This window comes from Setaria viridis, chromosome 5, assembly GCF_005286985.2.
Source record: "Setaria viridis chromosome 5, Setaria_viridis_v4.0, whole genome shotgun sequence".
Taxonomy (NCBI): domain Eukaryota; kingdom Viridiplantae; phylum Streptophyta; class Magnoliopsida; order Poales; family Poaceae; genus Setaria; species Setaria viridis.
In genome coordinates, this window is record NC_048267.2 from 23,869,353 (window position 1) to 23,893,788 (window position 24,436).

Sequence of the window (24,436 nt, forward strand, 5' to 3'; positions counted from 1 at the left end):
GGTGCTATGACTATGCTTTTGTAGATCACATTCGCCTGCCGTGGTGTTATGAAGATGCGTTTGTTGTTCTTGCCGTGGTGTAAGTTACCTTGGGGACAAATTTTGTGTTTGTTCTGGATAGCAACAAGGTTGTTTACTATTCACTTTTTCTGGTATTTCTATGTAATAGGCGTGTACTTTGGTCATGGATTGTAGACGCAAGCTGACCTAGAAGTGGTGTGATATTTCTATGTTTTCTTTGCTAGCTTGATCTAAATTGATTCCACTTGTGCATGTTCGGTTTGAATGGATTGGCAGAATTAAATTCTGGCCGAATTAAGTGATACAGGTAGAATCACTTAAACTGGGCCTGAAAGTAATCCTGATCCGGACCAATCCGACCAAAATCAACTAGACCTTAATTTCGAGGAGTTAAGGTGACAAAAGATTATTAGACCAACAAACCATAAGACACGTTCTCAGTCCCTCGTCCTTATCCTCTGCCGCTACAGTAGACAGCGGAGAAAAGGTGACAGAGGAGGTGGAAGCTTTGCCGGTGCGATTCCACCGGCCCCTTTCCTCTCCGGCGGCCGGTTCGGCGCCGGAGAGGGAGGAGGGCCACGGGATCGACGTGCGGGCATGTATAGGGTAAGTAGTGTAGCATCTACTTCTAGGGTTGCTTGCCGTCAGCGTCGATGGTGGAGCTAGGGTGTCCGGGAGCGGCGGATGTGGCGGAGCTGCTTCGACTGCGAATAAGGTTTGCCGGAGGATTGCTGTTGGAGTTTCCGTTTGATTTTGGTCTGATCAAGGAGACGACAACGAATCCTATGCGGCTTCTCTTCCTTCTACTGGCTGCTGTTGGTGGTGGCGCGCGGTGGAGTGGACTTCTTGGTGTATTCGAGCTGTGTTTGGATGTCATCTTTGTTGTTTGGGTTTGGATTTTGGGTTGTCGGCTTTCACTCTATTTTTGCTTCAGTTGTGCGCTGTGGCATCTGGGTAGTGGTGGTTTACTTCCTTCGTGGAGGCAGGAGGGAGTAAGTCCAGATCGAAGAGACCAATGGCTGATGGTCTTTTACCGAGGATCTCTTGCAGCTTTCCAATGTTTGCAGTCCGTTCTTTGGTTTGGATAGGAGAGAAGGTAGGTTCGATGCTTTGGTGTGCACCTCGGCCAACTGGTGGGCAGCGACGGCAGCTCAGTCCAAGGAGGAAGAAGAACAGTAGGGATCTTGTTGTAATTTTAGTGTTGCCTAGGGTCCTTTCTGTAAGCATGGGATGTACTGTGCTAACTTTTTTCTTTTAGTACATGTTATATCCCTTCTCGTAGAAAAAAAAAGACCTGCAAACCATGGCCTAGATTTTTCTTTTATTTCGCTTTGCATGTAGTTGCCAGCAGAAACAACAAGCTCTGGAGAAGCTATTAAGATTAGAAGCTATACGTCTTTGGCAACTAGCTTTTCTACAGTCTTTTCATGAGCGAGGACTTGTGGGACTGACATGTAGCGGAAGTAATAGAGGAGCAGCAGTAGCCGGAGCTGCCTGATGATCAGCAGTGCCCTCGAAGCCGTCACAACATCGCGCCTCACCAGCCGTATCACATTAGGGAACTTGTGTGTTCCCTTCGGATGACCATCCTCATCGAGTCTCCGGATCGGAGCACAACTTCCTCGCCATGCGCCGACGCAGCCCATAACGAGCACGACATGGACGACGTGCAGCAGCGGCATGATGATCAGGGAATTGTATGTATAATAATTGTGAGGATCAACATCTTCGCTCAACTGGCTCTAACCATAGCTAAATTTTGTTAGGCTGAAATGCTAGCCAAGACCCAAGATGTATGAGCATCATATACGCGGCTCGTTATATAGCACATTGGCAATTTGGCATGATACGTCTGTCTCTCCTCCCTCCACCCCTTTTGGTTCAGACGTATCCGACAACTGGACGTGTGTGTGGCTATTTTGTTTACACGTAATGTTGATTGAGGCCCTATTTGGATAGCAAGTGCTAAACTTTAGCATAATTTAGCACTCTTAAATGTAGTGCTAAAGTTTAGCACTTGGGGCTATTTGGATTCTGTAAGTTTAGCACCTTTGGTGGGAAATGACTACATTGCCCTCATTTATTGCTCCTCTTCAATCCTATTCAAGGCTGGCACGTTTCACGATGGAGAGAGAGGGGGGGCAACCAGGGAAAATGTGGAGTTGGGGACCACTTTTAGCACTATTAGTAGGTTTTAGCACCCCTTGAGTGTGCTAATGAAAATGGGTGTGCTAAACTTTAGCACTCACCTTTTAGCACACCTGTTTGGGAGGACAAGTGCTAAAATGGTGCTAAAAAAGGAGTGCTAAACTTTAGCACCCCTCATCCAAACATGCCTTGAATAATAATTGTTTTGAGTCTGGTCCCGTACAATTATCATGCGATTCACGGTGAGTTCAGTACGTTTGGCCTTTTTTTAAGGACATGCAATGCACGTGCTTTGTTAATATTAGAATCAGTACGCCCTTGTTACGCGCTGCAGCTCTCGAATCTTGAAAGGATATTATGAGTACGACACGAGCTTGCACTGTATCAAGAACAACGTAGAAAGCTGTAGATAACGGTGTTGAAGCAACCACGACAAGAGAATAGGATTTTGACGATGCCGACCGCAAATTATTTAAACACAACTCCAAAAGAGTGATTGTCGCTCTCTCATAACCCTACTTGACCCTCTAAGACCCTCTGGTTCTTGCCCTGTACAAGAATTTAGTGCTATAGAACTGTCTATCTTATCCCTCTTGAACACTCCTAATTGCCTCTCACAAGCCTTGGATGAGACCTTGGTGTGTTGTCTTTGGCTGATTGATTCTTAGAGGCTCCACCCCTTGTTTATATAGTCCCCTCTAAGGCCCTCATACATGCAAGCAGAAGTCTTACACCTAGTATGATTCAACGCTCAAAATCCTAGTAAAAATAGAAGTCCTAATAGCACACGCCTATAGAGTCCTAATCCAAGTAGGATTTGTCATCGTACAACAATCTCCACCTTAACTATAATCCTTTAAAGTCATTATGCTCCTTCAAGAATTCCTCCCAAATTGACTTCTTTTTTTATACTCCCACCACAGGGCCTCATGCACATCGTGATGTGCGTGTTAGTGTTCAGGCTTGAGTGCCCGAACCATCCATCTAAGAGCTCCTTCATTGTGTAGTTTGGTTAACCACACCGCCTTCTCCTACATCCCTTCATGCCATAGGTTTGTACCACCTTCGAGCTCCACCGGCTCGATGGTACTGCGTGGTTGGTCCCACTACATCTTCCTCCTTCCAACAGCTCGCAACTTTGCCTCTACGACTTTTAGATTTTGCAACTACCTTTGCAGCCTTGCACTTTGATCGCAAATGAGATTTGAGTACTAATCGTTGACGAGATGACTTCCTTTTCCTGATCAGGATTTTTACCAAATCTTCCAATGGTTGCACCACTAAGGTTTCCTATCACTCGGTATCCTCCATTAATCCAGATACTTTTCATGATTACTTGCCCTTTGCAAGTAACTCGCGTAACTCCACCTTGAAGCGATAAGCCACAACTTTGGAGTTCTAGTGACCTCAAAGATATTAGATTCATTTTCAAACCCAGGATATACCGAACTCCCGCCAGTGTGCAATGTGTTCCATTATGCATCTCCAATGTAGCTGTTCCCACCTCAGTGACCGCATACTCCTTGCAATCCGCAAAGTGAACAATTCCATTCGCCGGGCATAGAGATCCTTCGTCAAACATCTCCCTCGCCAAAGATATATGGAAGCAACTCCCCAAATCTAATATCCATTCATGAGTAGTATCTGGTTGACTGACGATAGGTACATCACTTTCATTCTCACCTGCCACTGAGCATACTCATCTCATAGTCTTCAAATTTAGATAGTCCTTTATCATGTCAGTCTCTTTATCACAAAGATAGCATGCACGGCTCCACTTGCTCTTGCCTTTCTTCTTCCCGTGATTCTTGACTTTGCCTACTCCTCGTGAAATAGTCACTGCTTGATCATCTAAGGATGAAGAGTAGTTTTTTCGATGAGAATATTCATCACCAATTGCTCCCACGATGACGGTAAGGATGAAACCAGTATGATGACCTTATCGTTCTCCTCAATGTTCTCATCCACACTAATCATCTGCGTGACAAGCTTGTTGAAGATATTCATATGGTCAACGAATCGTGTGCCTTCCTACATGCGCAACCTGAATAGTTGACACTTCAGCACTCACCGATTTGTTAGCGACTTTGCCATATACAAGTCTTCTAATCTCTTCCATAATTTCTTGGATGAATTCTCCTTGATTACTGAGTACTTTACCTCATCGGAGAGATATAGTCGAATTGTACTGGCAGCCTTCCACTCCATCACCTTCCATTCTTCAGCAGTTGTGCTCTCTGATTTGATCCTCTCAAGAGCATCAATCAACCATTGCTGGACAAGCACATCTATCGCCACGCACTTCCACACATTGAAATTCCCTTTTCCATCAAATTTATCTACTTGATTCCACATCCCTGACATTGTCTTGATTTTGTGCTTTTTAGCACTGCTGACCTTCTCACAAAATCAAATCAATCCGACCTCAGCTCTGGTAACACTAGTTATAATTTGATACCCCTTGTTATGCGCAGCAACCCCCAGATATTGAAAGGGTATTGCGAGTACGACACGAGGTTGCACCGTATCAAGAACAATGTATATGAATCTCGTAGAAAATTGTAGATGACGACATTGAAGCAACCATGACAAGAGAATAGGATTTTGGCGAAGCTGACCGCAAATTTATTTAAGCGCAACTCCAAAAGAGTTCAAGTGATTGTCACTCCCTCAAGACCCTACTTGACCCTCTAGAATCCTCTGATTCTTACCCTATATACAAGAATCTAGTGCTATAGAACTGTCTAGCCTATCCCTCTTAAGCGCTCCTAATTACCTCTCACAAACCTTGGATGAGACCTTGGTGTTTGCCTTTAGCTTGATTGATTCTTAGAGGCTCCACCCCTTGTTTATATAGTACCCTCCAAGGCCCTCATACATGCAAGTAGGAGTCATATACCTAGTAGGATTCAATGCTCAAATCATAGTAGAAATAGAAGTCCTAATAGCACACCGAGTCTTAATCAAGTAGGATTTTGAGTCACCATGCAACATACAATAGTTGAGAAGAGTATATCCCAACCTATGCAATAAGATAGCCGAATTGCGTACTTAACACCCGTTGGTAAGTAACCAAACCAAATGTCCTGTACTTCCGACCCTACTGGCGCATACCTATTGTTATTTCAAAAATCGTGCTTGAGTACGTACCAATTGATCATGTTTATGTACATGTTCAAAAAGTTGATATCGTATCAATTATAAGAAGAAAAAAATCAAGAATCCAGCTAGCATGTGGTTTTTATTAATTGGAACAAGAAATAGGTAGCGCGGAGAAGATTGGCGTCTACATCATGCGGATTGGATAGTATACAATGTCTTTTCTCTCAGCTGGTGTGACAGTAGTGGATCTTTTCAATGGTGGAAAACTCACCTTTAGTTCCGGTTGGTAATGGATATAGATCCCGAAAAATCAACCGGGACTAACTATTCGGGAGGTCCCTTCTCTTTAGTCCCAGGTCATTCACCCGAGACTAAAGGGGGACTAAAAAGGTTAAAAAAATAAAAAAAAATGGCCGCACGCCGGCTGCCGTTTGCCCGATCGCGCCGCGCCCACCTGCAGTCGCCGCTCGACCAGCTGGCCCTAGCCGGCTGCCTGCCCGCCTGCTCCAGCGCGCCCGCACCGGCCGCGCCAGTTCGCCCGCCGCTCCGCCTAAAAGAAATTAAAGGGAGAGGAGGAGGAGAGAAGGTAGGAAGAAGAGAAAGAGGCATTGGTGAGGAGAAAGGGAGAGAGGAGGCCTGCGCGAGGAGAAGATAAGGGAGTGTTGCCTGCCACCGGTGGAGAGAGAGCGCTTTTGTCCCAGTTGGCCTAGTCCCGCTGGTAATTCCAACCGTGACTAGCTCAGATTTTTTTCAGCTCACTAGCCGTTACAACTAGGACTAAACGGGGGGCTTTAGTCCCGTTTGGTCTTTCCAACCGGGACTAAAGCTCCCCCCGTCGGTAGCTGTCGGTGGTTATTTTTGACCCGGGACTAAAGGTCCTTTAGTCCCAGGTCCAAAGATAACCCCGACAAAAATGTTGGATGGAAGGTGAGTTCTCTACCAGCATTTTTTTGAAATCAGTGAAGGACGGGACGCCAGGTGTAACATCCCAGAATTTCTCTGGAATGTTAATTTGTGCAAACATCAGAATTTCAAATACTTTCCGTGCCACATTTGAAAACTAGATAGCACACTCTTAGCACACCCTTAGAGTGTCTTCATTGCTTCTCTAATATCTTAGAATTTATTTAAATAATAAATTCGCTTGTTAAGGTCAATATATGTTAGTGTGAAATTGGAGTTTATTCAAATTTTGTTTGGATCTTATTTGAGTGTGGTTTGAATTTGAACTTAGAATTCAAATTCAAAATCCAAAACTAAATCTAACCTAACCCTTAGTTGAACCAGACCCACCTAGTTTGATGGTTGTCTAATCCATCATGCATGCGGTTGTTCACGTAAACCAAATCCCTTCCTTTCTTTTCTTTCTACACAAACACCAGAGGCACACACAGCTCGGCCTGCCTGCCCTTGCGTGTTGTACAACAGCAACGACGGGCCCAGAAACTATCCGGCCCAGCTTCCTTCACGTAAATGTCAACCCAACCCACCAGCCCCGACGTTGTAGCCGCGTCGTCTTCGCTGGCCACTCACACGCACCGTGCGTGCCTCGCGACAGCGACGTGCGCGGAGGGCACGACCGCCTGCGAGGAGAGCTCGCTTTTGCGTTGGCACTGGTGGAGCAGTCCATGCGCCCCTGCTCGAGCCCCATCGACTGCTGGCCATCCATATGCCCCGCGCCGCAGCCTTGCCAAACCCTAGCTCACGGGCATAAAAGCCCCGGCGCAGCACATCCCTGCCTAGCCGCCTCTTTGGGGTTTTCCCCATCAGCACCGCCACGCTAGGGAAGAAAAGAGAGAACCTGGGGGGAGGGGATATTACTATGGAATGGACCCCTCATCTTGAGACTCACTACCGGTCATTTTTTGCCCTTTTTTGCCCGGTATTAATAATAGTATTAGTACCGGGCCTAAAGAATAATCCCTTGTGAGCCCCTTTAGTACCGGATGGGGGCTCCACCAGGTACTAAAGGTCACCCTTTACTACTGCGTGGAGCCTCCACACAGTACTAAAGGGTTCCCTCCGTCCCCTCCACCTTTTTAATTATTGCACCGGCCCTCCGCTACCTTATCCAGTCCCTCCGCTCTCTCCTCACTGGCTCACTCTTCTTCTCTCCACCGCTCTCTCCTCGCACCTCCCTCAGCTTCCTCCACCGTCCCCCTCCCTCCCTCTCCCCAGCCTCCCCTTTCCTCCCCCTCTGCTCGCCTCTCACCTCGTGCCTGAGGCGAGAAGCGACGGTGGGGCGAGGCGCGGCGGCGGCCATCAGGCGGAGGGGCGTGCGGCAGAGGCGGGACGGGGCGGAGGGGCAGGCGACGGAGGCGAGGAGGGGACGGACGGGGCGGCGGCGGCCCTGGGCGGCGGGGGCGGGGGCATGGGCGGGGCGGGGTGGAGGGGTGGGGCGGCGGTGGCGGTGGCGGCGGTGGAGGGGCGTGGGTGGAGGGGTGGCAGCAGAGGGGTGGCGGCAGGTGGGGGCGGGCCGGGAGGTGTGCAGGCTGGCAGCGAGGATTCTTTTTTTTTAATTTTTTAATAGCCTTTAGTACCGGTTATCTCAACCAGCACTAAAGGGTCCCCCCTCTAGTACCGAATTCCCAGTACCAGTTGCGGAACCGGTACTAGGAGGGTTCCCAATCGGTACTAGACATGGATTCCCTAGTAGTGGGAAGAAGGAGAAGGGAGGGAGGAGCTCGGCGAGGAGAAGAAGGACGACACCGAGGCTGCCGCCGTGGAGCTGAGTATGCCGCGGGGCGCCACAAGGAAGAAGCTGGTCGCACCAATGACGACCGTGAGCCGAAGTTGCTGCCACCTACCTCTACGCCACAACGACAACGTCTACAAGGGGGTCGGATGAGGGACATGAGGAGATCGATGACGACGTCTATGACCGCGAGCTCGAGTCGCCCGTCTTCACCACGTTCTGCACCGAGCTGGCACCGTGTCACCTCGCCACGGCCCTGATGCCTCCCTGCATCACCTTGAACCCCCACGAGCCCACCGATGAGCAGCGCATCCCGAGACCCCACCTTTCATCCCTCACGTTGCTGTCCGGCATCACGGGCATGACCCGCGCGCTGATGAGCCACCAAGCCATCACCCTGCACCGCATCGCCGCTGGCCCGCTACTGTCCGGCCTTCGAGCCATGGTTTTAGTGCAGGTGATACCCCGCCATCGCTGTAGCCCCCCGCGCATGCCATGGCCATGCCGCCAACGTTGGCATCAACGAGCCAGCGTGTACCACTTGAAAACCGATAGTTAGTCCCGATTGGTAAGCCATATATGTCTTCAAGGACCAACTAGGACTAATCATTCGGGACAAAAGGTCCCACTCTTTAGTCCTGGGTCATTCACTCGGGACTAAAGACCCCCTTTAGTCCCAGTTGGTATTACCAACAGTAATACCAACTGGGACTAAAAAGGTCAAAAAAAAGTGCCCGCTCTGCCACGCCGGGCCCATGCTCGCCGTCGCCGCGCACGCCCGCCGGGCGACGCCGCCCCGCCCTGCGCCGGGCCCGCGCCGCTCGTGCCCCTCGCGCGGCGCTCCGCCTGCGCCTGCGCGAGATAAGGAACGAAGGGAAGAGGAGGAGAGAAAATAAGGGAGGGGAGAGGAGACTAAGGTCCTGTTTGGCACAGCTCCACTCTTAAACTCCAGCAACTCCATCAAAAAATTCAGCAAAACATCCCAACTCCAAAACTCCATGGAGTTGCCAACTCCATGGAGCTGTAGTGCAAATGGAGGTGGAGTTTTGGAGCACCTCTTTTGCTGCTCCAGAAACCATTCTTTTGAACGTCCTCGTGGAGTTGGTGGATAATTACCCACCAATGCCACTGGTTACATAGAAAAAACGGTTCGTTCTATTTTTCTCCGAGACTCCACGCGCTCGTCTCCATCGCGCTAGCGCCGCCCGTCGCTCCCGCCACCGGCCGCCGTGGCCCCTCCGTCCCGCGCGCTCCGGCCTTGGAGCCCCGCCGCTGACCGTCCCCACCGCCGCCCACCCTAGCCTCGCCGCCGGCCGCACCCCACGCCGCTCGCCCGAGCCCCCCCCCCCCCCCCCCCCCCGCCCGAGCCCCGCCACCGGCGGCACCCCCCGCCGCCCACCCGAGCCCCGCCGCTGGCCGCACCCCCCGCCGCCCGCACTAGCCCCGCCGCCGGCCGCACCACCCACCTACTAACGGTGCCTTCCCCTCCTCTTCCTTCGGGTGATCTCGGACAGCTTCGGTTGGAGGGAGATGGAGGGAGGAGGAGGGACGGAGGCAAAGGCGGCGCGGGTGGAGGAGCTCTCGTCAGCGGCGGCGTTCGTGGAGGGCGGCGCGGGTGGAGGAGCTCTCGTCAGCGGCGGCGTTCGTGGAGGGCGGCGTCCAGGACGCCTGCGATGATGCCTGCAGCATCTGCCTCGAGGCTTTCTCCGACAGCGACCCCTTCGCGGTACTAGCTCCTGCTTCCTTTGAGTTTTGCTTCTGCCTTGCTCGGCCTAACACGCTTGCTCTTTCTTGTTTCTGCTTTGGCGCAGGTGACCAGTTGCAAGCACGAGTTCCACCTCCAGTGCTCAGAAATGTTTTGTTGTCAGTTGCCAGCATTGGTGTATCACTCGTGGGCAACGGCAGAGAGAGGAAAAAGAAAGGAGGAAGAAAGGAGGGGGAGAGGATGACAAGTGGGGCCTGAATTGGGGGTAACAATGGCAATTAACACTGAAATCGATTTTTTTTGGAGCTGAGAGTACCCATCTAGCCAAACACCCCATTTTATTTCTGGAGTTCTGGAGTGGAGCTGACTCTACCTGGAGTTTTGGAGTAGAACAGCTCCACCCAGAGCTGGAGCCATGCCAAACAGGACCTAAAGGCCCCGGGGAGGCGTTTAATCCCGGTTAAAAATACAACCGGGACTAAAGCCCCCCTAGTCACGGTTGGTAATTCCAACCGGGACTAGGGGTCCGTTAGTCCCGGTTGTTGTTTTCAACCGGGATAAAAAAAAACCCTCGTCCCACTAGCTGTTACAACCAGGACTAAAGGGGGCTCTTTAGTCCCGATTGATATTACCAACCGGGACTAAAGTGTCCCCTGTTGGTGACCATCGGTGGTGGATTTTTGACCCGGGACTAAATTCCCTTTGGTCCCGGATCTAAAACAACCGAGATAAAAAAATGTTAGATGGAAGGTGAGTTCTAGTTTATCCTGACCCAAGCTGAGCCTTTAGCCATCGCCAGGTTGCCGTCTTCTCGGTTCGCCACCAAAAGCCACACCTTGAGCTCGCCGCGCGCCCTTGCTGCCGAGAGCCGTTGCCTTGATCTGCCACCTCGCGACACCGTGACATTCCCTTCTGCAGAGGGCGAAGTCTGTCTGGGACAATCGTCGGGCACCCTGCGTGCACCCGACGCCGCTTATCACTGGCCAACCCTTGAACCTTAACCCTTGCCCATGCCTTGTTGTGGCTGCCTGACCGGCCGTCGAACCACACGCGCATTCCTACAACCCAAGCCGCGACCTTTGGCTGCCTGTGTCGCTGAGCACCCTGCAAGCAAGCCTGGGAGCAGCTCTTGCTGAACCCGTAGTGCCAGTGCGTGCCACAACCATGCAAGTAGTGCTGCCTGCGAACCCAAGTGTCAAGACCCTGGCTTGCAAGCCCATCGTCGTTGCCAATCCAGCCACGGACACGGCCATGCCGCTGCTCCATGTGCTTGAACCTAGCTTGCCGCCGCCTTGCCCGGTCACCGCGCATGCCGCCACCGCTAACTGTCCAGCCATCACCTAGACCCGTGCGCGACACCGGAATGCCGGAGTGCCGCGCCGCCGCCCTCGTCGCCACGCCCTTGCCCTTGCCAAATCGCTGCCTTGGGACATCCGCAAGCTGCTCGCCGCCTTTGCCTCAGCCACCTGTGAACCCCACCTGGCCGCCAGCGCCACGATGCCGCGGGCGCAAGGCAAGGAATGCCTCTGCAGCATTTGATCGAACACCTAGTGTGCAGCCTTGCCTCGCCACCAAACACATCGAACCACCACCCTTGTTGCCACATCAGATCCAGACCTGCCGCAGCCGATCCCATAGACCCGTTGCACGTGTCTCTGTTTTCCTTTTCTTTTTCGAAATTAAATAAAATCCAGAAATTGATTTACATATTTGAAAATCCATAATAAATCAACCGTAGCTTAGAAAAATATGAAACCAGTTTTAGTATTTTTCTAAAATCATGGAGCACCTGTTAGTGTAGTATTTGGAGTTATTTGGTTCTTTATTGCTTCTCTTTTGGGCTTCATTTGGTATTAGAATATCATTATTTATTTATAATTCGTATAATAATAGGATTCACGGAAGACCCCGGAAGACTTTGACGACCTTGGATGACTTCGACTTCGACTGCGTTGAAGTGGAGGATGCCTTATATCCTTGATTGACCTACTACTTTACTATATATATATATATATATATATATATATATATATATATATATATATATATATATGTATGTATGTATGTGTATGTATGTATGTATACACGTTGTGTGATGCTCGTATGTGTATGGGATATCGTGATTAGGATTCTTGGCGTGAGTTGGGTAAAAACTGGCAGGAGAAGGTGATTTTGGGAAACTCGGTGGGGGTGAGCTTTACTTAACCCAATCCTCGGATGGCTTAGGGTTCGTTCTTGGTGTTCCCTACGGAGTACCTGTTGCAGGTACATTGGTATGGTTTGGAGCACAGGAGTTGGTGGTGATACCTGTTATGGGTGCAATTGCGGACCACGGTGGTGGTACGCCTTTGGGAGACAAAAACTCATCCCGGTCTGAAACCGAGTGGATCAACATGCTTCATGGGACTATGTTAAACGTGCACACCACTTACCTTTATGGGAAGGTTCCAACCATTCCCTAGCTAGATGGTACCAGGATTGTAGTAGTAGTGTGATAGGAGAGGGTAGGCCGGACACGCCCATGGAGGATTCGAGGTGCGCCGGGCCTGCTCGTTTATCGACCCTTGTTTTCGAGACTCTCAACACCAGTTGGCCAGACTAGAGAATCACAGTCCCGGGTCCTTTGGCTTGCCGAGGATCCCCAAGCCTAGGAAAACAGGATGGTACCGTACTAGTTAGATAGTTATGGTTGCTCAAGACGGCGGCCACCATCTGCAGCTCGAGTGGGTCCAGGTGTACACACTCTGCAGAGTTAAAACTATACGTATAGCTGCGTCCTCGGTCATGGACACCCATATGATTCATTATTCCTCATGTTTTGGGAAATCCCTACCTCCCCCTTTTAGCTACATTTTAGTGTTGTGAGCAACAATTGCGGTCGGGAAGAGGGGAAGTTGCTCCTTTTCCCTTTAGGATCCGGCTGTAATTGTTGAGATGCGAAAGGAAGGAGTCTTCGCATCGACCCTAATGATAGAGATAGGTTGAAGGTGATAGGGACCCTGGTGTGCCAGGTGCTCCCGATGTGATGAGTGATTGGTTGATGGATATGGAGTTTTATTCTTTATGCTTGCTGTTGCATAGGAAACCCGAGCCTATTCCTTGACTACTTTTGAATACTAGTATTAGGCCACTTAAAGCTTGCATACGGATGGTGACGTGGACCTATCCCATTCCTTGGGGATAGTTCGTGAGTGTGCAGGTCTGTACTTGAAGTGAAAGTCCGATCATGAAGAATTCATGAAAGAAGGGTTGCGTTGCTTCGCTCAAGGATGCCTGTGGTGAAGACCGGAGATGAAGACTTGAAGCCCTAGCTACCGCTTCATAGGATTTCTACTCGTCGTTTAGCCCAAGAGGCTTGTACTATACTCGTACTCCGAGTTGTTTCGGATGTAAATATTCAGTTTTGTACTCTGATTTCATTGTATGGAAATGATATTATGTTGAAATGAGTTATGTATGTGATAGCTAGGGACTATCACAAGGGTACAGAGAGTCGAATTCTCAGAAATGAAAATCCAAGAACTATCACAAGGGTACAGGGAGTCGGATTCTCAGAAATAAAAATCCAGTTCGTTTCACCACGACGCCAGCACCACGTCATTGGCCGCAGCTAGAGCCACATCACCGGCCACCGCCAGCCTATCTGTCATTCTGTTAGGACCCGTCACCATGTTTTACTGTTTTATTAGAATTGACGTGAAAAGAGCAAAAAAAAAAAGTTGTGGCTAAGGGAATCAAACCCGAGATCTCGAACTAAAGCTAAGCACACCATACCACTGCACCACTTCATTGTTTGTGACTTGCTTTGGCATACATTGTTCTTATCATATTTTCTGCATCAGAATATCTTGGCACACGGCAACGAGCTATTGGTTGAGCGGCTTCGCCACGGATCCTGCCTAGGGCGATCCGCGTGCCTCCTTCATGGCGACTTCAAATTTGATGATTCTTTTTTGTGAATTTTTCTAAAAATCACACTCTTTCATTTAATGGTGGTTGTTTATATGCTAATTGCTATTTCTTGGATTTTTTATATGGCTTGTTTTCTTCCACCTAAGTACAAATTAGAAAAATATTATTTTAACAACAATTGCTAATGTAATTTCATATTTTCTCATTCTAAGGTAATAATAAAATTGTGTCCAAATTCGAGGTCCATCTGAATTCGAAAATATTATGAGGTATGAAAAACTTCAATATTTAAGTTGAGTTATATAAAAGTAAGTGAGAGATATATCCATTTGTGAATAATGTATTGTACCAAGTATGTATATATATTACTTTACTATGTACACTGAGATGAAGAACATATAAAATGAGTCCATCCTAAATCGCATAATTTTTAGACCACTTTTAGATATTATTATTTTTATTTTCAATAAAGTTGTGCATCGAAGTTTGAATTATCCCTAACAAACATTTCAATCGTTAATATATTTTAGGATCTTTTTAGATACTATTTGAGATACTTGTAGTTCAAATTGTAATTACTTTCAACAAGCATGCAGAAATTCATTTAAATGGTAGAAAATACCAAATATGTTTGAAAATATTTGAAACTCTTACCTGACAACTTAGATGTTGTCTATTACATGTAAAAAATATATTGGAATCTATAAGATAGTTTTGCAATTTACTTCACAAGGTTGTCTTAATTAGTTATTTAAAAAAATAGAAAAACAACTTCTTTGCACAACAAGGGGCAATGTAAAATCTGCAAATGTTAATAGGAGGGTAAAGGTAGGATTGTGTCAACATTTTGGGCATATATGAGTAAGAAAATATTTTAGGGTGTATAAATTTCAAAATTTGAGTTGAGTTGTATGAAATAATACGAGAGATCCATCCATTTTGTCAACGTATGATCCAGTTTTTGCAAAATCTAATGAAACTTTTATGTCAAGCTTAAACATCAATAAAAGAATTCTATGGCAATTTTCAGGATGTCCTAGGCAGCGCACGGGTGCTGGCTGCTGGCCGGCGACAGATCCGGCCGCCGCGAACGCAGACGGCTCGGTGCTGCGGCCTGCGGCCACCCTCCCAGCCTCGCCGCGGCTGCCCTCTCCCGTCATGGAGACCTCGCGGCAGCGTCTGCTCGAGGAGGGAGGCCGGTCGTCCGGCGTCGGCGGCCGGCCTGGATCTGCTGCAATGGCCCCATGCTGCGCGGCCGGCCCGGGGCTGTGGCTACGCACCCTGCGCTGGTAGCCGACTTGGATCTGCGGTGGCGGATCTGCAACGTCGAGAGCCACGCCGGCGACCGCGGCGCCCTCGCACGCTGCTCGGGCGACTACGCCGTCGTCATCAGCCAGAACACAACGGCACCACCAGGTTAACTAGTACCATGACGCGTTCATTGCTTGTATGCGTGTGTGCAAATTAAGTCATTGATTAAATATCCGATAGATCCCTTCTAAAGTATTGCTTATTTAGTCGATTTGCTGCTCGATGCTTTGTTTTGGTATGTACTAGCCTGCAAGGTAGTTTCAGTAATGCTCTGTTCTATATTTAGCATGTCGTTCTGCCTGCGTTGTCTCTGCTAAATGATAGTAGTTTTGTTCCTCAGTGCTTGTGGTAGTAGCTACCTACTATTGATTAGTACTAGTAACTGCAACTTGTAAACCTTGGTGTATATGAGACATGAAGGTATTTTACTGAGCATGAGCTCATTGCAAAATTAATTATGCAACACATGTGCTCTCTGCAAATTTCTTCTGCTGCTGCCTTTCTAGTTCCTAACTCAGATATTTCATTGTGAGCTGTGATGCAGGATGTTGTCAGTTGCATCTGTTCATTTCTGAATGTCAATTTGAATACTACTGTGTAGTACATAACTTTCATCAGGCATGCTACTCAAAGAGTTTATCAATTTGAACTTTACTGGGATCAAATCTGGTTCTTTATCTATGCTTAGAAATAATTGAAATATGTTAAAACTTTACATATCTAAATTGTTAGTTTTTTTTTTGTCAGGAAATAGTACTTTGTCCCATGATGCTCTATTAATTTTGGTTTAGTATTTGGCAGAATAAGAAAACTGCTAACTTGCTTTCTCAGTATTTGCATAGTTCAGGAAATAGTTCAATTTGTTGCTATAGTTTCTTGCACTGTGCAGTGACTTGTACCTTGGTGTGTATGAGACATGAAGGTATTTCACTGAGCATGAGGTCATTGCAAAAGTAATTATGCAATACATGTGCTCTTTGTTTTAAGTGAGAGTCTGAGATAGTAGGACTATGTACACTTTGTTTTGCTACATGCATCTGTTCATTTCTGAATGTCAATTTGAATGCTACTGTGTAGGACATAACTTCTCATCAGGTATGCTACTCAAAGAGTCTATCAATTTCCTATGTTGACTACAGCTTGCTGATCTCTTTTTCTGTTTTTACTTAGCTTGTATCCTCTTCAGTTCGGTCTCTGTTTTGTTCTGCAGTGAACTGTTTGTTAAAAATATTTCATTTATATCTGGGAAGCAAATTGGTAGCTGCCGGGTACCTTGCAGTAAATAAATTCCAATTTATACTGATTGTTTGTTTGCATTGCTTGATAGAAAAAAAAATAGCCAAACAGCTCACTTATCCTTGCTGCAGTAATGTTAGTTAATCCTATTCAACTATTTGCTGCTGTGGCTGCCGTGCACCAGGATAGTTAATCCTATTCAGTACTGTTAGAGCACAATATATATGCATGTCTAGTATCCTTGCTATTGCTTTGTCATTAGGTATCCTTGCCGTTAAATTATTTAACATAAACAGCTCCTGCTATTCAGCATACAGATGATATATATTGTTTATTCAGTACATGACCTTAGTTTATTCAGTACTATGCTGGGTCTTATGGAAGTAAAATGTTAAATTAATTTTCATTTTCCTATACAGTTCCGAGAGGACCTAATTTGCTGGGAGAAGGTAGCCATGTGCATATTGATTCTGTTTAAAGCATTGCCCAGGTCAGTATTTTTCTTAGTGCCTTTTTTTGGTTGGTGTTCTCATCAAGGAGCACAGCATAATCTTAGTTTAGGTTGTGAATCGTGATTACTTTCTTATCCTGGTTGCTTTCTAGGTGAATACAGTTTTGGGAAGTTAAGACCGTGTTAGCTGTTGCTTAGTACCCACATTTCTTGCTAAAAAGTAATGGCAGCTTGTTTACCTAGTAGTACAAATGTTCTTGAACAGTTCATAGCTGTGAGATTAATCTCCAGACTTTGTTAACTATTCTATATGTGCATGTGTATTTTATTGATGATCTATTGCAGAATCACTTCTATGCTCTTCAGCATAAACATTTTAGCACTAGTGCACAGTATATTTAATCGAAACTATTTTATTTAATATAAAACTAGCTTGTTAACTAGGTTTGTATGTTGTATGCCATCACCAAATACCACGTGTATAGTTTACCTATGTCATAGAGCATTTTAGTACTTTCCATCCCAAATGTTTCCTGCTGATAAGTATTTGGTGATGTGCTCTTTTCAGGTTGAGGATCAGATGCAGCTAGGAACAAGCAGTTGGAACAGATAGGGAATTTGAATGACTAATAGTTTTGGTTGCTTGAGAACTCTATTTTTCCCTTCTGAAATGGCTTGTATCTGATTTGATTCCGTAAGTGGGTTGGCTTCTCTGAATTCTGAAAAATGGGTTGAAAATGGGCTGAAAACCGGCCCAACTTTGGTGGGCTGAATTTTTATGGGCTGCTAGTGGTCTAGAATTTGAATTGATATGATTAAAATTAATAGTGGTTGTTTGATCCATGACGAATATTTTCGTCACTAAAGTTGGTTTGGGCTGGGTTGCACGGGCCTAAGGGCGTTTTATGACGGTTAAGAAACGTCATAGATTGTGCTGATCTGTGACGATTATGAGGATGATCCATGACGAATATTTTCGTCACTAAAGTTGGTTTGGGCTGGGTTGCACGGGCCTAAGGGCGTTTTATGACGGTAGATTGTGTTGATTTGTGATGATTATGAGGAAACGTCGAGCGATTTAATCTGTGATACTCCATACATGACGTTATCTGAAATCGTCATAGATACTGCTTTAGATGGTTTTTCGGCGATTTGTGATAAATTTATTCTCTTACAGATTAAATAGTTTCTTATAGTGTTAATTATAATGTTTTTAGTAATGATAGAGGTTTAGTAATTTAAATTCAGGTTTATGTGTTACTGTAAATTATTTTTTATGATGACAATTTCTTATAGTGTTAATTATAATGTTTTTAGTAATGATAAAGGTTTAGTAGTTTAAATTCAGGTGTAGGTATTACTGTAAATTATTTTTTATGATGACAATGGTAAGTATTTCATGATTTTTAAGGTTTCCATAGGTTACTCTCGTAATGGTAGAGGCAATTAGCTTAGGGGCAAATGAGGTACAAAACTATTATATTGTTAATGATGACTAAGTCTACACAATACATGAGGAAATGTGCTCTTCTTTTTGCGGAAGCTTTTGTGATTTCTCTCCTTTCCTAGTACATCCTATTAGCAATAATAGTAATACTCCCTTCATTTCAAATAGTTGGTCATTTTGACTTTTCTAGTTCACCTGTACACTATATCTAGACGTATAATAATATCTATATATTAAAAAAATTAAAACAACCTACAATTTTGGAAGGGAGTACTTTAGTTCTATGATAAATACAGCTTGCATTTAAAACATTATACTTTTATTAATGGATAGTACAATTATTCTAATTGACACACAAAAGAGTTCAACAGAATGCGACGACAACACGATTTGTGCATGCTATTCGACTGGGCCTACGGACAATAAGGAAATGCCAAAGACATGGCTATGCAAATACATATGTTGTAGACAACGTGTAGGGTTTAGCTGTGTTAAGAGAGACTGACAGCTGTTTCCTCTCGGCTGTGCTGAGGATGATGGTTTCTGGGTGTCTCTTATGGGTGTTTGGATATGAGGTGCTAAACTTTAGCAGGGTTACATCGGATGTTCGGATACTAATTAGGACTAAATATGAGCTAATTACAAAACTAATTGCACAGATGGAGTCTAATTCGCGAGATGAATCTACAGTAACCATTTGCTAATGATGGATTAATTAGCCTTAATAGATTCATCTCGCGAATTAGACTCCATCTGTGCAATTAGTTTTGTAATTAGACTATGTTTAATACTCCTAATTAGTATCCAAACATCCGATGTGACAGGTGCTAAAGTTTAGCAGGGGGTATCCAAACACCCCCTTATATGCACCGGTGCGCTGGCTTCTTTTCAGGGTGGCTAGAACCTCGCTCCTCTCTTGTAGGCACATTTTTACACATGTGACATGCCATTACAAACCGAGTGCCTACAATTATTGGAGGCAGGTACTGTGTTAGGGAAGTGATTGGAAATGAATCTACTAGAAAACTGACCTCTCATCCCTAGTCTTAGTACCGATTATTTTTGAATCCGGTACTAATATTAGCATTAGTACCGGTTCCAAATTTGAAAGCCCTCGGAGGCCCTCTAGTACCGGATGCCGGTTGAAACCTCCACCCGGTACTAAAAGATTTAGTACCGGGTGGAGGCTCCAACCGGTACCAGAGGGTACCCAATCCGGTACTAGAGGCTCCATCCCGCGTGCCCCCACTAAGACTTAGATTTTTTCGGAGCATAGAAGCATACAGATCGAGCAGAGCACAGGCGCGGCGCCCCCTTATCTCCTCTCATCCTCTCCTTCTCTCCTCTCTCTTCCTCTCCTCTCCTCTCCTCTCTTCCTCTCCTCAACAAAGCCCAGCAGCGGAGGCGGTCGGAGGGGGGGGGGGGTGGTGTGGGGCTGGCGGGGGTCGACGGCGTGGGGAGGAGGAGGGGTGGCGCAGGCGGGGTCGGCGGTGGGGAGCCGGGGAGGTAGGGAGCCAGCGGAGGAGGCGGGGGCCGCCGACGGCGGGGAGGCGGGGAGCCGGGGAGGGAGCTAGGGAGGTGGGGGCCTCTGGCGGCAAGGGAGGCGGAGGGGTGGGGGGGACGCGGGCGGGGATGGTGGGAGGGTCGGTCGGGTGGGGGATTTTTCTTTTTCTTTTAATTTTTTAACACCTCTAGTACCGGTTGTTTCAACCGGTACTAGAGGACCCCCTCTAGTACCGGATTGTCAGTACCGGTTGGGCAACTGGTACTAGAGGGGTTCCCAACCGGTAGTAGATCCACTTTTTCTAGTAGTGAATTTTGAAACTCCAAGGGATGTAACGCCAAATTAAAGTGAGGGTTTCCTATTGTCCTGCCGTTAGTTCATGAATTCTTCGTGGACAAACAGATTCTTCACAGCAGTGCATGTCGATAGCATAGGGCAATGCGAGGCATGGGATGCTGTCATTCTGATGATTCATTCATTGCATTCTAGCTCTGACATGGCTACTACGAGACTTACTGTACCATGAAATTGTTCAAATGTTGACAATTTATCATGTTTCCTTTTTAATTTAAAGTCTATGATCTTTGCTGTGTGAGCGTGTAACCGTGAAATTGAGCAAGAGTGGGTTTAAACGGATGCTGTAAACGCTAAACATTTTGTCCTATGCAATGCAATGAGATCCCTAGAATTTAAAACGACTTACTGTTACCTGAAATCTGTCTGAAGAGAGAAACTGCTGTAGTTATTTGTGGCGTGGCATTGGATGGTGAGGAAGAAGGAACACCGAACACGAAGCATTAATTTTCATGCCCTACGTAATTTTCCAGGCTCGGGATATGGCGTTTGATTTGTGACAAATCTTGCACTTTCATAGCATCTCCATCAGACCATCCGTCTCTCCATATGCCTTTTCATCTCTATCTATGCCGCTTACCACTCACAAAAGACCCACCTATCATGGCAAAATGAGGTAAAATGGACGATGAAGGGGAGGGGAGAGACCGCATGTTCCCAGCATCCATTGAATATTGCTGCTCTCCGAAACCCTTCCAATTATGACCCCATGGTTCCACCAATCAAATTGATTGATTGACGATCAATCACAGTTAATCCGGAACAATCTGATCACCAATCAAGTCGAGTCCCTTCCTATTACATTGAAACACTTCCAATTACAAGCTCATTATCCCACCAATCAATTGACGATCGATCGCGGTCAATCCGGAATAATTAGATCATCATCATGTCAAGTCCCATCCAATTATATGAAAACCTTCTAATTATGAGTTCAATAACCTTATCAATCAAATTGATTGATTGATTGAAGCATGGATACTTTCCTTTCTGGTCTCTATCTCATGTATATAAGGTGCTTGTCGACCACCCAAACTAAATTCATCCCACAACCCACTACTCAAAAGAGCACAGACATTTGCGTTTATTTGTTGCTACATGCTGGTTTCGTATCTCTTAAGGTTGCTACGGCACAACCTCATGGGTCATAGGTTGACGTAGTAGTAGAGGTTGGTTTTGTTGCTTCGACATATCGTAGTTTACTTAATCTACGTGGAATAAGGGAATTATATTTGTGCGACGTTTGGTCAGTTATTTTCCATTCACTAATAATAAAATTGATTTTTTTATTCTAGCGTTTCTCTTCCTCTATCTATTATAATAACCTAGCATTTACCCATCTCATGATTCACAATTTAAACGTTATTTTTTGGATATCTTTGATATGTAAATAATAATAGCTTTATGTGTTTATCATATGTGTATTTGATATCATAAATTATAAATAATAATAGGTTTCAATCAATTTATTTTTTCTAAACCCGTACCTGTGCCACAGGTATCTCCACTAATTTCAATAGAAAAGGGACAGGACTATACTCCAGCGGATTCTCCAAAATTGCCAGCCTCATTTTCATCTCGTGGACAAGCTCGCTCTCGGTCCTTTCATGCAAGTGCAACACAAATGCGTGAACGGCCCGACAAATAGCCCCATGGCCAAAAGAAAGGGAATTTTTTTACTTCTATATTTTTTTGATTTTGCAGAAATATATAGTCGGATGGAAAAATTGCAAATCTAGGCTATTGCCGCCGGCCTAGGTGACGGAAGGGCCTTACCGCCACCTCAGCCGGTGGTAAGACCCTCCCGCCAACCGTCAGCAGCCGTCGTAACTGCGGCGCGCGAGTCGAGGCGTCACCGCCGCCCCAGGCGGCGGTAAGGCCCTGAGCCGGCGGTAAGGCCCTTCTACCGCCTGGGCCGGCGACAGTCGGCCCCTTTATAACCCGCCCGCGCCCCTCCCCTCCCCCCGCACCAGTGCGCACCAGCAGCGAGCCAGAGAAGGAAGAGGGAAGAGAAAGAGGAAAGGAGGGAAGGAAAAAAAAGAAAGAGAGGAGAGGAGGAGGAGGGAAGAAAAAAAAAGAAAGGAGGAGGAGGGGGAAGAGGGAAGGAATTTCTTCCGTCTTTCTCAGGTAAATTTTTTTTTTCAATCTCGTAGTTTAGTATAGTATACTATACTATAGTTTAGTTTAGTTTAGATCTAGATTTAAAAATATTAGTGGATCTGAGATTTAGAAATATTAGTAGATCTAGATTTAGAAGTAATAGTGGATCTAGATCTAGACTTAGAAACTTTTAGCTATTTTTAGATAGGAAAAGGTAGCTTAGTTAGTATAACTGATTTAGCTTATACAGTAAAATAGATCAACATTATTAGATTTATTTGTTATGGTAAATGGCTAGAATAAATGTAGTTAGTAAATTCTGATTTTTTGTTAGGTATTCGAATATAGTTTTTCGGTAACAATATTAGATTTGTTTGTTCTGGTAAATCACTGTGATAAATGTAGTTACTAAATTATGATTTTTTGGTTAGGTATTACAATATAATTTTTCGGTAACATTATTAGATTTATTTGTTGTGGTGCATGGCTATGATAAAGTTAGTTAGTAAGCTTGGTTTAGTGTTACATAGTTGTTTGTTTATTCAATTGAGGTCATTATTGTAGTTAACTTATGTATAGTGGTGAGAATAATTTGGACTGCCCGTTTCATGTATGTTGCCAGGCATGTCGGATAGTGTCAATATTCAAGTGTACTATGGGCCGGGGGAGGTTAGATATGGTCCAGAAGGGGTAGATTTGAGTGGATTCCCTTATATCACCAAGTGTGTTCCAAGAGCAAGAGAGAGAACTTTGGGGGGCATATGCAAGTGGCTCTGTAGGAACTTAGGTGTTGATAGAGATCAAGCGGATGTGTATGTGAGGGTTGCAGTGCAAAGACCGCCGGACATAAACTTTTGGGAGTTAGTTCCCCTTGAAGGAACTTTGAGATATCGGGCTTACATAGATGGTTTTACGAGAAGAGGTTTACCAATCATATGGTATGTCCAATTTTTCATGAGGGGTGGACCTAGCACTCATATTGAAGAACAAGTCGGAGGTGATGAAGTTGAAGCAGAAGAAGATGTGCAGAGTCCTGCGGGTGGAAACGAAGAATTTAATTATGAAGAACAAGAACGTGAAGATGCAGAACATGATGTAGCATCTCGGGAACCAAATGGAGAGGCTGATGAGGGCGAAGAAATTCCTGAGTTAGTAGAGCAGATGGAGATGGAAGGAGGGGAGGCCAATGGTGTCGTGGAGGAAGACTCGTCGGATGAGGAAGATGATTATCCTGTACCGCAAAATTGGTCAAATTACGACCATTCCACCCTACAGGTCAATGTTGGGGAAAATATTCCTTGGAGTACAGGGAGAATGAGGTATGCGTGGGGGCTGTGTACCAAAGTGGGGATGAAGTGAAGGTGGCTATTAAGAGATGGTCCACTTTGTGTTTGCAGTGTCAGTTCAGGGTGGAAAAGAGTAGCCTGAAGGTGTATGATGTCCAGTGTGTGCGAAATGATTGTCCATTCAGGGTGCATGCATACAAGGGCAAATGGAAGGATTACTGGGAGGTGACTAAAGTGGTTGAGCACCAATGCTTGCTGGCTGAATTGGAAGGAACATACTGCAACCTCACTGCTGAATTTGTTGCTCAATACATGTACCCTCAGATAGTGGAGAATCCAAGCTTTGAGCCCAAGTCCATTATCTGTGCCATAGAGGAGAAGTTTAAGTACAAGATCAGCTACAACAAAGCTTACCGTGCTAAGCAAAAGCCGCTTGAGATGAAGTAGGGTACGTTCGAAGCATCCTACGACAACCTCCCTGCCTTGTTGCATACCATTTGCTAGAGAAATCCTGGAAGCTTCTACGACTTGAAATCATATCCAGTTCTTCAGTTTCCAGGCAAACAGGTCCTACAGCGGTCATTCCTCGCGTTGGGTCCTTGCATTCAGGCTTTTCGGCTTTGTCAATCAGTCATTTGCATTGATGGCACATTTCTGACTGGAAGATACAAAGGGACAATGTTGACAGCTATTGGAACCGATGGCAACAATCAGGTGTTGCCGCTTGCGATCGCTTTTGTGGAGAAGGAGTCTGGAGATAGCTGGTACTGGTTCCTCGAGAGGGTAAATAACATGATTGTGTTGGACATCGAGGGGGTTGTCTCATTCACGATTGGCACAAAGGCATTATACAAGCAATCGACGACCTACAGAATGGAAGTCAAGAGCGTTTCAGGGCGCCAATATGGCCAGACTTGAGTAGGTGGTGCATGAGGCATATGGGTGCAAACTTTCACAGCCAATTCAAGAACAAGACCCTTACGAAATTGTTCAAGCGCCTGTGCAGCCAGAATCAGGAGAGGAAGTTCAACCTGATGTGGAAGAAACTTGAGGACGTCACAAAGAAGCAATGCGAGGAACTAGTGAAGAGGGCGGTCAATAGTGAGGCCGACCAACCTGTGTCTCTGGAGGACGTCGGGCTCGACGGGCCAAACGTCAGGCGAA

General features: G+C 46.0%; 1 long non-coding RNA gene across 1 annotated transcript; it reads left to right on the forward strand.

Annotated features, from left to right (window-relative positions):
- Positions 1-14,592: 14,592 nt before the first annotated feature.
- Positions 14,593-17,424, forward strand: LOC117854441 (uncharacterized). Its single transcript, XR_004640309.2, has 3 exons — positions 14,593-14,999; positions 16,550-16,620; positions 17,150-17,424. It is a non-coding gene; the product is annotated as an uncharacterized lncRNA (long non-coding RNA).
- Positions 17,425-24,436: the final 7,012 nt, after the last annotated feature.